The sequence below is a fragment of the Nycticebus coucang genome, chromosome X (assembly GCF_027406575.1).
Source record: "Nycticebus coucang isolate mNycCou1 chromosome X, mNycCou1.pri, whole genome shotgun sequence".
In the NCBI taxonomy this organism is placed as follows: domain Eukaryota; kingdom Metazoa; phylum Chordata; class Mammalia; order Primates; family Lorisidae; genus Nycticebus; species Nycticebus coucang.
In genome coordinates this window covers 88254023-88267078 of record NC_069804.1, presented here as the reverse complement: position 1 = coordinate 88267078, position 13056 = coordinate 88254023, and the positions used below count along the sequence as shown (strand labels likewise).

Genomic DNA, 13056 nt, shown 5'->3' with positions numbered 1-13056 from the left:
ATGCAGTGTCCATCCTTATCTTTGTTATTTTAATACCTATTATATCTGAAAATAGAGTTGCAACCCTTGCTTTTTTTTTGATTCCTATTTGCATGTATTATAGATATCCATCCTTTCACCCTGAGTCTTTTTTATCCTTTAATGTATGATGGGTCTCTTGTATTTAACATATATCTTGTCCAAGTTTTTGTATCCAGTCAGCCAACCTATGACTCTTTAGAGAACAATTTAGGCCATTCACATTAATTGAGAGAATTGATAAGCATGGCAGTGTTTTGGGTGTCATGTTTTTCAAAGGTCCAATGGATATTTTTAATCCTTTCACCATTGTGGAAGTTAGTCTTTGTTCAATAATTTCTGGGTGAGTTTACTTTGGTGGTTGACCATTGTGTTGCTCATTATGGAAAATGGGTCTGAGTATATCCTGGAGAGCTTGTTTAGTTATGTCAAATTTCCTTAACATGTGTGTGTCAGTAAAGTATTTGATTTCTCCATCCCAAATGAAATTCAGTTTAGCTGGGTACAGGATCCTGGGTAAAAGTTTTTTGTTTTTTTTTTTTAAAGATGAAGGTCAATGATCGTACTCTTCTGGGTTGAAAAGTCTCAGTTGAAAGATTTACAGTCATCCTAATATTCCTCCCCTATAGGTAATGCTTTTCTTATGTCTGACTGCTTGCAGAATTATCTCCTTCATAGTGACTTGGCAAAGTTGATTACAATGTGTCTAGGAGATGTTTTATTTGGATTGAGGCTTGCTGGGGTTCTGAAAGTATCAACTGTCTGAATTTCTTTCTGTATCTTTTGCAATACTTGGAAAATTCTCCTCCAAAATGTCTTGGAGTATAGCATCTGTGATTTTTGGACAATCCTCTTCTCCTTCAGGAATTCCTATAAGTCAAATGTTTGTTCTTTTGGAATGATCCCACATTTCTTTCTGTTCTGTTCTTGATTTCCATTCTTTTGCCTCCTTGAACACTTGGGATTGTTCAAAAGCCTTGTCTTCAATTTCTGAAATCCTTTCTTCTGCCTGGCCAACTCTATTACTGAGGAATTCTACTGTACTTCAAAGCTGGTCGAATAATTTTTTTCATTTCCTTGAGCTCTGATATATCTTTTCTCATTATGTCCATATCTTTGGTGAGTTTGTCCTTAAATTCATTAATTTCTTGAGACAACATTTAAACTACTCTTTTGATTTCTATTTCCATCTTTTCCTCTATTGTATTCATCTTATTTGCTGTCCATATTCTGAAATATATTTCTGACAATTCAGCCATTTGTCTATGAATTGCATCTTCAGTTGTATCTTGTTTGTCATTCCTTGGGAGGATTGATCTACTCTGATTATTGGTGATGCCAGAGTTCTTCTTTTGTCTCTGCCTCATGATTATTTTCTGCCATTTGGTTATTACAACTGGTAGGGTGAGATTGAATTGGGGGACCCTGGTAGTAGAGTTAATCAGCCCTTTACCAAAGTGATGGACTTTGTAATTGTGGCTTTTCCCCTACAAACTTACAAAGGTCCCTTTCAGAATTGTGGATGGAGACTCTGAAGACCTGTTTGGTGAGATAGCACAAGCTGGCTCTGTTTTGAAATCAGCCAACCTCTACCCTATTCTAAGAAATTGTGGTATTAGGTTTAAATCCTAGCTGGGGAGGGATATGGGCCGCTACAGCAGCAGGTCCCCACCATTCAGTTCTTTCCCACTATAGAAATTCCACACCTCATCCTCAGAGGGTCCCTGGGTGGACAGCACCAGTAAAGAGTTCCAATCATATTGTCTCAGGTATACAAACACTGTTCAACAGAGAGAAATCAAAGAGTCTCCAGTGGTGGATAGAAATCCACAGGCAGTCCTGCTCACAAACCCAAGGGGATGGTGCCCAGTCCCCTCTGGCGACCCACCAATTGCCATCAAAGTCCCAACTGGGCATCAGTGCCCCGACCACTGAGCACAGTCCAAACTGGGCATCACCACCTCTGCTTGCTGGGCACAGTCAGTACTGGGGATCTGATCCCCCACCCTTGGGCAACAGTCAGAACTGGGGGTTGCGCTCCCACTATCCTGCACAGTCAGAACTGTGGGTTAGCACCTCTGCTTGCTGGGCACAGTCAAAACTGGAGTTCTGTGCCCCCATATGCAGGGATCAGTCAGAATCAGGCATCTGCACCCTTGCCTGCCGGACACAGTCAGAACCAGGGGTCAATGCCTCTGCTCACTAGGCACAGGAAGAACCAGGGATCTGCACCTCCTCCTGCTGTGCACCACTGTGGTGAGTCTCTCTCTCCCCTATGTGTCCCTTTCTTCCCGTGCCCCCCTGCTTTCCCACAATTCAGTTTCCATGCTGCTTTCTAGTGGCCCATGCAATGCTCAGATTTCTCAGGGAAGGGCCAATCTGGGATCTGCAGGGGGCAGAACTACAGACAGCCATGCAGGGAGTGGGGGCAGGAGGGTGGACTGGGAGTTCAGAACTGTGGAGAAAATATTTGCTCAATTTTTTGCCAGGCAGGGTGTTTTCTAAGTTCACAAGTGGGACCTCCCTGGAGAAGGAGACCTGGTGTTTAGCATCTCTCCCTGGTGGGGGTAAAATGAGAGGTTTTGTGTTCCCTGCTTGCTTGCAGAGAGTCCACAATGAGCCTCCCACTTGAGGGAGGGATCTCCTGTTGTCTTGGCGATGAGCTTTGTACCTGTAATTTGTTTTCTTGGATGCTCTTCCTTGGAGTCACAGCTTGCCTAACTTCTCAACTCCCCACCTTTGTCTTCATGGATTCCAATTCTGGCCAGTTTTCCTCCCTGTGGTTATTAGCCTCTGATGGAAGTTGCTTCTATTCAGCCATCTTCCTCCCCCAAAATTTTCAGCATTTTATTTTATTAAACCTATGTCCTTTACATACTTTTTTTTTTTTCTCGAGATAGAGTCTCACTATGTCATCCTCGGTAGAGTGCTGTGATGTCACAGCTCACAGCAACCTCCAACTGTTGGGCTTAAGCAATTCTCTTGCCTCAGCCTCCCAAGTAGCTGGGACTACAGGCATCTGCCACAACACCCAAATATATATATATATTTTTTGTTCTTGTTGTAGTTGTCATCGTTGTTTAGCAGACCTGGGCCAGGTTCAAACCCACCTGCCCTGGAGTATGTGGCCAGTGTCCTAACCACTGAGCTACAGGCACAGAGCTTACATACTGTTTTAAATGTCCGATCATAATTATTTGTCAATACATTCTTTATGCTTCCAACTAAGGGCAGCTGTTCAGTAAAGCTCTTACAAGAATAGACTCTGGAGTCAGATTTTGTGGGTTCCTATTCAGCTCCTCTACTTTCTAAATGTGTGATCTTGGGCAAATTACTTAACATCATTGTGCTACAGTTTCCTCTTCTGTAAAATAAGTGCAGTAATTACCTCACAAAGCTGAGAAGAATAAAATGATTTAATTCACATAAAGCAGTTATAATAGTGCCTAGCATATATTCTCCATCAGTATTTGCTATTATTTTACAGGGTGTCCATAAAGTTCATGTGCAATTTAAAATATTTTGTCTATTTAAGGACAAAATCTCAGAGCCTGAAGGCAGCTAACTCCTAGGCCAGGCCCCTTATAGAGAAAAATTATAAATTAGAGTTTCTTTTTTTTGTAAGTGATTTGGCTATTTATTTATATTTCAGATTGATATGAGGGTATAAATGTTTAAGGTACATTGTTTTCATTTCTAAATTAAATTTAAATTTGTAATTGAGTCCTTCACCCTGGGAGTGTGCTGAGCACCTTCATGTTGTGCACATTAGGTGAGATCCTGCCAATCTCTCTCTCTCCTCCCCTCCTCCTCATTAGACTACTTATGTTTTTCTTTCATGTGGGCATGTAGTTGTTTATATATTGGTTTTATATAAGTTTTGAGTACACTGCATAATTTTTTCTATTCTTTTATATTTTTAAGAAGAATGTGTTTCAACTCCATCTGGGTAAACACAAAATATGTAAAGTCTTAATCTTTTCTTATGGTTGCATAATACTCCATGGTATAGATATAACACAGTTTGTTAATCCATTCATGTGTTGATGGGCACTTGCGTTGCTTCCACATATTGGCAATTGTGAATTGAGCTGCAATAACCATTCTAGTGCAAATGTCCTTGAGGTAAATTGGGTAGATGTTCTTCTGGGTAGATGCCTAATAATGGGATTATGGGATCAGATGGAAGGTCCATTTTTAGTTAGACTGTCTTTATTAAAATTCTATTGTGGGGCGGTGCCTGTGGCTCAAGGAGTAGGGCGCTGGTCCCATATGCCGGAGGTGGCGGGTTCAAACCCAGCCCCGGCCAAAAACCACAAAAAAAAAAAATTCTATTGTGAACAAAATCCTCTGTTAGGGGTACAAAACCCAAATATTTTCTAAAGGAGTGTGTTAACCTGACATTCTCTTCCTATCCTCATTCAACTGGTCACTAAATATGTCCTTATTATAGATGGTTTGCTGTGGGCCAGCTGTGGACAATATGGAATTCCTGTACATCATCCTTTCTCTTAAGGAGCTTCCAGGTAAAACTAAATAACTAACAAAGACAAAAGTACTGGATATTTTATAAGGGACAATCTATCGTAAGTGCCAAGTGACAATATGTGTTGTAGTTCAGGGAAGGGAGAGATCTAGGAGGCTAAAGGAGGCAGGGCAGCCTTCCTAGAACTTCAGCCAGGCCTTGAAGTATTAATTAGGTAAAAGGGAAGAGGAAGCCATTCCAGGAAGGGAATACAACTTACGCAAAGCCAATGAGACTTATGTATTTAAGTGAATTCAGGTAATTATGAAGAGATTATTAAGCAATGTACTGAGGCACCCTCAACTTGCAGTGTTTGAAATTTCCCTGTAATTGAAAGTCTCCTTGCTCTTCCTTTATCCTTCCCTAACTCCAGCATAATTAGTACCCCCCCCAAAGGCCCTGACTAATAAGAAAGAATTATTGGAATTTATTTGGCCTGGCAGGTGGAAAGGTTGTTCAGCTCATGTCCAAGCTCCTTAAGGGCTGTTACAAGGTCCTATTGGACCAGCAAAATTCTGTGTGTATTCAAGCATGTATTTGTTGTCCATTGTAGAAAATTAAATGTTCTAGGGCAGAAGAAGGGCATAATTTCTACAATAAGTTCGTGGCAGAATTCAGGTTCTAAAGCTGGTTAAAAACTGCTAGGTGTAGAGATAATATAAATATTTGGGTGATGGCTATCCATATTACACTGATTTGATTATATGAATGTACATATATAAAGCTATCATATGTACCCTGAAAATTTGTACATCTAATAAGTATCAATAAAAAAATGAAAAGTAACCATAGCAAGATCTGTAAGAGGCAATTTTGAAGAATCCAAGGCAAATTATCTTTCACATAGCCATGTACTGTGAAGAGCAGGGAAATTAGGTAAGAGAGGAAATAAGTGGAGAGAAAAATATGACAAGAAAAAAAATCATGGGGCTTTGTCTGTAGAAGTTCTGGAGCCTATAGCCTAAGTAAACATATATAGAGGGTGTCTGTAAAGTTTGGGTGCAATTTTAAGTTGCACACTATTTTATTTATTTATTTATTGAGTGATTGATTGTTTGGGATTTATTGAGGGTAAAAAGAATCAGGTTACACTAATTGCATGTGTTAGATAAAGTCCCTCTTTTAATTGTGTCCCACTCCAAACAGGTAAGAAATTTTCATTTATGATAGTCTCCAGTAGGGCTTCCATTCTTCTGGGGCAATTGTCTTCCCCTTCAGGAATCCCTATTATGTATATGTTTGAATGCTTCATGGAGTCTAGTAGTTCTCTAAGCACTTGTTCTGCTTTCTCTCTCTTCTTTTGTGCCTCTTTAAGTACTTTGGTTAACTTGAGAACTTTACCCTTTATTTCTGAGGTTCTTTCTCCTCCATGGTCTAACCTATTTTTGATACTTTCTACTGCATCTTTACATTCCCTGATTGTATCCTTCATTTCCTTAAGCTCTGCAATATCCTTTCTATATTCTACATATCTCTCATCTGACTTCTGGTTCTGTCTTTCCATTTTCTAGTCCATTTTTTTATTGTCTTTATCATCCATATTTTAAATTCTCTTTCTGTCAAGTCCATTAAATCTTTATAGGTGGAGTCTTCTGCAGTAGTTGTCTCATGGTCCCTTGGAGGAGTTCCTCTGTTTTGGTTTTTCATATTGCCTGAATTTTTCTATTGGTTCTTCTTTATGTGTTCTCTCTTCTTGTTCACCTCCTTGCTCTCCTTTTTACATCTCACTGCCTCCTCTGTTTCAAACAGAAGTCCTTTCTCTTGATGACAGTATGTTGCAATATATCGTCAGGACACCAGTGGTGCTGTGGTTTTCTTAGGAGATAAAGAGCACAGCCAGCAACTTCTATGGTCCTTATTTCAAACTTAGTTGCCTTTGGTGATCACCTGGTTGTTTCCTCAGCATTCAGACCCTGCTGGATTGGGATCTTAAAGCTCATAAGAATCCTTCAGGGGCAAGTCTCACAGTGCCCCCTGACTCCAGTTCCCATGGGGTGTGGGAGTCCCTCATCCTTTCCCAAGAGTGGAGTTCTGATACTGGCAGGTGTAATTAAGAGAGCTGTGCTTTAGGCCCCCACTAAGACCTTCTCATGACCTTTCCACAATGGCAGCCCCCTGACCATTGAGACCTTTTCAGTATGCCTGCCTTGCCAGACACCAAACCTATGGCAAATCCACTCCAACTGCTATTCAAATCTGGCTCCTATATATTGTTTGAGTCCACCCACTCTTCCAAGCTTTACACTCAAAGCACAGCTTCCCTTAACAGTTGTAAACCCCATAAAGGCTTCCTCCTATCCCAGACCCCTGTTGGGGGTCAGCTGATTCCAGATAGTCACAATCACTTGCCTAATTTACCAGATTTCCACCACTCCAGATCATACAGTGTATCTGGCTCACCACCTCCTCGCTGTGCTCCCTGAACTATGACTCTGGGTAAGGTACACCAGGTATGACTGTGTTCTCTCTTTTACCCCAGTTGTTCTAGAAAAGCTCAGATGAATGATCCTTCTGGTATTCCACCTTTCTTTTTTTGCAGTTTTTGGCCAGGGCTAGGCTTGAACCTGCCACCTCTGGCATATGGGGCCAGCGCCCCACTCCTTTGAGCCATAGTGGTCTGCCATCTTTCTCAACTCCTGCACACTATTTTGAATTTCACACACACTTTATGGCCACCCTGAAATTGTGATATGGTGGGCATGTTTCTTTATTCATCTGAAATGGTGAAAGCAGAGGAGACTTACATGAGCTGAAAGCAGTTTTTCTCCTGTACAAAGAAATATCAGGACAAGTAATTTTGAGGTTCTGAAATCTAAGTGAGCACATATTAACAAGGGCACTTATTTCTTTATAGTCAGTTCTAAGAATATGAAGCAATATGGCCAGGCATGGTGGCTCACACCTGTAATACTAGAATTCTAAGAGACTGAGATGGAAGGATTGCTTGAGGCCAGGAGTTTGAAGCTTCAATGAAATATCATTGGATCACTTCTCTTCAGCCTGGGCAGCACAACAAAACCTTGTCACTATGAAAAACAAATTAAAAAGTCTTGTGGATAAATAGTAATGGAATACTCACAAAACAGTGCAAAAATGTAACTTTCTTTCCTTTATAGAATAGAGCTCAGCTTTGCTCTGAGCCTTTACACTTACAGGGTGATATTTTTTTTAAGCAATTAGTATGATTGTCATTATGTGAGACCACCTTATCTTTTGCATATTGTGTGTTCACTTGCCGCTGAGGGCTATAGATGTTGTCAGGCCTTCCTCTAGTCAGGAGGTCCCTGTACTTTGGCTCATTAGTCCTCCTCTTAGTACTTTTATGCTACTTGTTCTCTCACTGGGAGGCTTATTAATCCTCTTCTGTCTTCTCTATATCCTATAACAGTGCACAAACCCCTGCAAGGCTACCCTCAGGCCTACCTGCCTTGTTTCCTCTTTTAGTTAGCTACTCAATTGGGGTTGATTTTGTCATACAAGGGATATTTGGCAATGTATGGAGAAATTGGACTATCATAACTGGAGGTAGTGTTACTGTCATCTTGTGGGTAGAGGGCAGTAATGCTGCTTAACATCCTAAAATGCACTGCAAAGCCCCTCACAGTGTCAAGAGTGCTAAAGTTCAGAGCCTAAGGTGAGTGATGTTCCTCACAATGTGAATGGTATCCCTTGGATTTGTTGTGATCCACAGGTACTGAAGATGGTGTTAATTATCATCTCCAAGTCCCAAGTACTTGGAGAGTGCATTTTAACAAGCATGTGTTTGTGTGTGCAGACCATGATTAAATTAAAAGAGACAATCCTGAGAAAGTACTCATTCAATCCTGTAATTTTACAGATTAGTTTAAGAAAATTAAAGAGTAGGGGCTTACTTGAGGCCATTGCCTTCACCACTGTACATGCTGCTCCTTTACTTGTATGAGGGCCATGGAAACAGCTACACAGTGGAAAATAAAGTTCCACAAATTCCAACAAACTATTTGTATTTTTCACTTGTCTTATGAAGGATGGGGAGCAAAATTAAGGGGTTTCTAGTAGAGGTGAAGAACCTTGAGGGGCTAGGTACTCTCCCCTGGCTACTAACCCAGAAATACCTAGACCCAGGTATGTCCCAGAGCCTTTTCTAGGAGCAAGGCCAATGGAAAAATGGGCTTGAAAGCTTAATAGGAAGAATGTAAACATTTAAAAAAATCTACCTGATTGCTCAGCAAACACTAAGACCATCCTCAGTGCTAGTGGATAAAACCAAAATATTGGCAGATTTTCTTCTCATCATAGTTAGACTTGAGCACCCGACATTATTTAATATACTGAAATAATGCAATGAAGCAGGCTTCTCAGGCCCAGCTTTAAGGCTCACTCACTTTAACGAATATTATTTGAATGACATCATGAAAAACAACATTCTTCTTGTGAGTGAATATAGATTGAAAAAAATCACATGGCTTAGCCTTGGCAAGCAGAGAGAAAGTACTAAATTTGACTCTTACTAAAATGTGTTCTGTAAAAGTCTGGTGCTTGCACAATTGATAGGGTTTGTTCAAAACCGTGTGTGTGTTTGTGTGTCCACATGTGCATGCACACATACTCATATGTATCTGCTCGTGAATGTGACTCTGACATGTGGCACCTTATTAATTATAGGTCAGCTCAGATCTCAAAACAACCTTATCTATTCAATCATATTGTTCTATAGATGTTAAAGATTGAGACTGAGACTGGAAAGTGACTTTTCTAAGGTCACAGAAAACATCAATGACAAAACTTGGAATAGGACATAAGTCTCCTGACTGCAAGGCTTCTACTCCTTTCCTCCTTAGCACTGTGCTGATGTGACTGAGACATCACCCCTCAGAGATATCATAGTCAGCCTTAGTCATACTTCTATAAAAACTTATCTCTCCTTTTTGCTTCAAACAGCTGCTTTTGTCTGTTGTCCTTGAAACAATGTCTTTTACCATAGCAACAAGGATTATTCAGAGCCTGGAACAGCCCATATTAAGCTACAAGAGCATTTTCTGCTCTGGAAAGAAATCTGTAGTGAGACAGAAAGGTGGGTGGGTAAGTGGTGTGTATATGCCAATAAGAAGCCATTTGCAGAATGGTCCCAGATGTGATGGCATATGATCCTTTGAGGTAGCTAACCATTGTGGTTGATTTATTAAGTACCATAACTATGTCAGGAACACTGATGTAGTGGAAGAATGAAGCCTTTAGCATCTGAAGGGACGATTCAGATTCTACCTAAAGCACTTGGTAGAGGTGTGATCTTAAACAAGTCATCCCAACTCTCTGAGCCTCGGTTTCATCAACTACTAAATAGGAAGAGTAATGATACTTCCCTTCTATGGTTATTGGGAGGACTTTAGACAATACCATATATATGAAGTGTCTGCACAGTTTCAGGTATATAGTGAGTAAAGAATAGGTGTTATCTGCCTGCTGTGATGAATGGAGAGATGAAGACATAGTTTCTAACTTTAGAGAAGGTAAAGCCTAAAAAGGGACATAAACCATATATTACAATTACTTTTATGCATTTTTTTGTTTAAATTCCTTTGATTCTGTATATAAGTGGTAAACACCATTCATTGCCTATCTAATATTCTTTTCTTAATTTCTTCTGTACTAAAAGACCCCTGACTTTATATGGGTCTATAATACACCCACTTGATTTATTTAGTGCCTTTGCAGATAAGGATAATCATATGATGCAGTTCTGGCCAATAAAATGCACCTTGAAGTCTACTGGATGGGGCTTTAGGGAAAATAATTGTTTTCCTGACAAAAGGGGACAAATATGGCTGACTTTCCCCATGTAGACTTTTCTTCTTCCTTCCTGGAATGGACATGTATTATCTAGAGTTGTAGGAGCTATCTTGCAATATGAATATTGTGGAGCTGCTATATTTGCCCTGGAATGCATATGATTAGACTTCTGGTTCCATGAGAAAAGAAACTCCTTTCTTGCTTAAATCACTGAACTTGGTTTTCTGTTATATGTAGCTGAACATAACCCTAATGGAAGAAGTGGGTTTCAGAGATTATTTTTCAGGTCCATTAGAATTTTCCTGTGGAGTTGAAGAGAGTGTAATAATTATCCTTTAGGAGGGAGCTGAGCTTTTGGAGGGAGCTGAGCGGTTTTGTTTAAGCCAGACTAAAAGATATTCTCTGACCAGATGTTTTAGATCTTGTTCCAACAAGAAGGCCTTTTAAGATATAGAAAGGCATTGTAGTTGATGTTTGGAGCCTCTATCATCAACTAGTCCACCAACTGTAAGAATTTTGTTGTAATGGTCATAATGTCATTTTTATTACAGGTATTCTAATTGGTTTAGTATGGGAGATAACAGGTGTGGTCAAGGCCTTTCTAGTAAACAGACCAGTAATAATGTGGCTAAATAAATGAGAAGAGAGGCTCATTGTTGAGAGTATCTTGATAATAGAATCTCAGGTATAAATAGCAGGGAACACTCTTGGAGCTGTATGGCTGGTTCAGCATTCCTAGGGACCCAAATCTCTTCTGACATACCTGGAATCATAGATAGTAGAGTGTTAGTATTATAATATGCCTCTGCTTTCAAGATAGCATTTTCTGTTTCTATACTCTCTCTCCTGGACCTGATATAAAGAGCATAATCTAAGGTAGAACCAGCTCAGTGTCTGAGGAAGGCACAGAGACAGAGGATGAGAATTCAGATGCTGGGGAAACCCAAATGACTTTATAGTAAAGATGACATTAAAATTGTAACTTGGAGGAGGCAAGATGGCTGACTGAAGCCAGCTTTACACAGAGGCTCCTGTCCAGAAGGAGAGTTAAAGGACAGAAGTTTAGCAAGTAAGCCAATGGTTTGGAGCTGAGTCAAGAGAGAAGATTGAAGAGCACACATTACCCCTGCTGAAGCAAGCTGTGACCCCAAGGAAACAAACAATAGGTACAAAACCCATCACCAAGTGGATGGGAGTCCCCTCGTAAGAACAACTTTCAGTTTGTTCCACAAACAAGTAAACAGAGTTCAGATCTCCCCCTATTTTATCCCACAGGACAGACCCTCTAAAAACTGAACCCCTTTCCCCAAGAGGACCCGTTATTGTGCCATAGCACTCTCCTGCCAGGCATAAAACTGAACATATACTCTACCATCACTTCTGAACTCCCAGCACTCCCCTCCACCCTCATTCTGTCATCTGGAAGCCTGTCCCCCATGCAGTCCACATTCTTTGGCATTTTCTCGAGAAGTGTGGACAGGGCATGGACTGTTAAAACTCTGTGCTGAATCAGCAGCACGGGTGTAAAGCGGGAACTGTGGAATGAAGGAGCCATATGGGAGAGGGAGAGATGGTGCCCTGTGGTGCAGTGCAGCAGCAGCAGTGGGAACAATAGGGCCCACACCCCAGGTGATGTTTTGGAGAAACACTTCCAACCTCTCTTAGCAACCAGAGGGAGCTGGGCCTCTGGTTAGATGGTGGCCATGGGTGGAACAGATCTGGGCTGGAAACATAGGCCCTGTGAGCAAAGGGCATGCCTGAGGTAGTACTTACCCTGGTGGGGCACAGAGAGGACAGAGAATAGAATCCATGTGTGTGCAGAGACAGCATATTCCCAGGGCAGGGATGAGTCAGAATTGCTGCTTTTGTGAGCCCAAGATGCAACTGGTCCCCAGGGGAGCATAGCTGGGACAAAAGCAGGTGTGGCAGCAGCATCAGCCCAGGGAAGGGCAGGAACTGAGAGTCATTTGTGAGCTCTAACCATGCCCACCCCAACACAGAGTGCAGTGGAGACAGAGACATCAGCTCCGTGAAAATTGGTGCAGCAGCAGTGGCACAGGGTGGAGATGAGTCACAATTTCTGTGAACTCAAACAGTGCTTGGCCCACAGGGGACTATAGCCAGGACAGAAATGCAAATTCTGTGAGAATATAAGTGGCAGCAACATCAATTGGGGGTGGGGCTGGAAATGAGTGAAACTCCCCAGCCTCCATTAAGCACCCGAGGTAGTCAGGATTCAGCTCCCTTTGCTGGCTTCTGGCAGAGTGTGGCAGCCTGGAGACATAGATCTTCCAGTGACTCAGGCAGGCCCAAATCCCTGGTGCATCTGCTCATTGGAGGGAATAGGGTCACAGACTTGTGGGGTTACCAGTGACTGGGTGTGACAGAGGTTCAAGGTGGGGAAGGAGACATCAAACTTCCTAGACTAATTCAGTCGCTGGGTGGGCACTTCTGACTTCATGGAGTACCAGACCAAGTCATACTTGAGCTGCCAGCAGTCTCCTGTTATCTAGTTTCTGGAGACTTTTTGAAATCTCCCACTTGAGACTGGGTGATGACTGGGACAATTGGTTTTGAACTCTTGACCTGGGACAATCACCCAAGGACCATCCAAGATGGTACCCAAGTTGTGTTGTTGTAGGAAGGTTTGATTATCCTTTTCCAGTTGTTGCCCATGGGGAGTGGAGTGTCTTAGTTGCTGGTATTTCTCCACAGCAGAGACTTCAACTCAGAGCTATTGATTC

At 41.5% G+C, this 13056-nt stretch overlaps 1 pseudogene; it reads right to left on the bottom strand.

Moving 5' to 3' along the window:
- LOC128576894 (SPRY domain-containing protein 7-like) overlaps positions 1–11867 on the bottom strand; it is a 62036-nt pseudogene extending 50169 nt beyond the window's left edge.
- Between the last annotated feature and the right edge of the window lie 1189 nt (positions 11868–13056).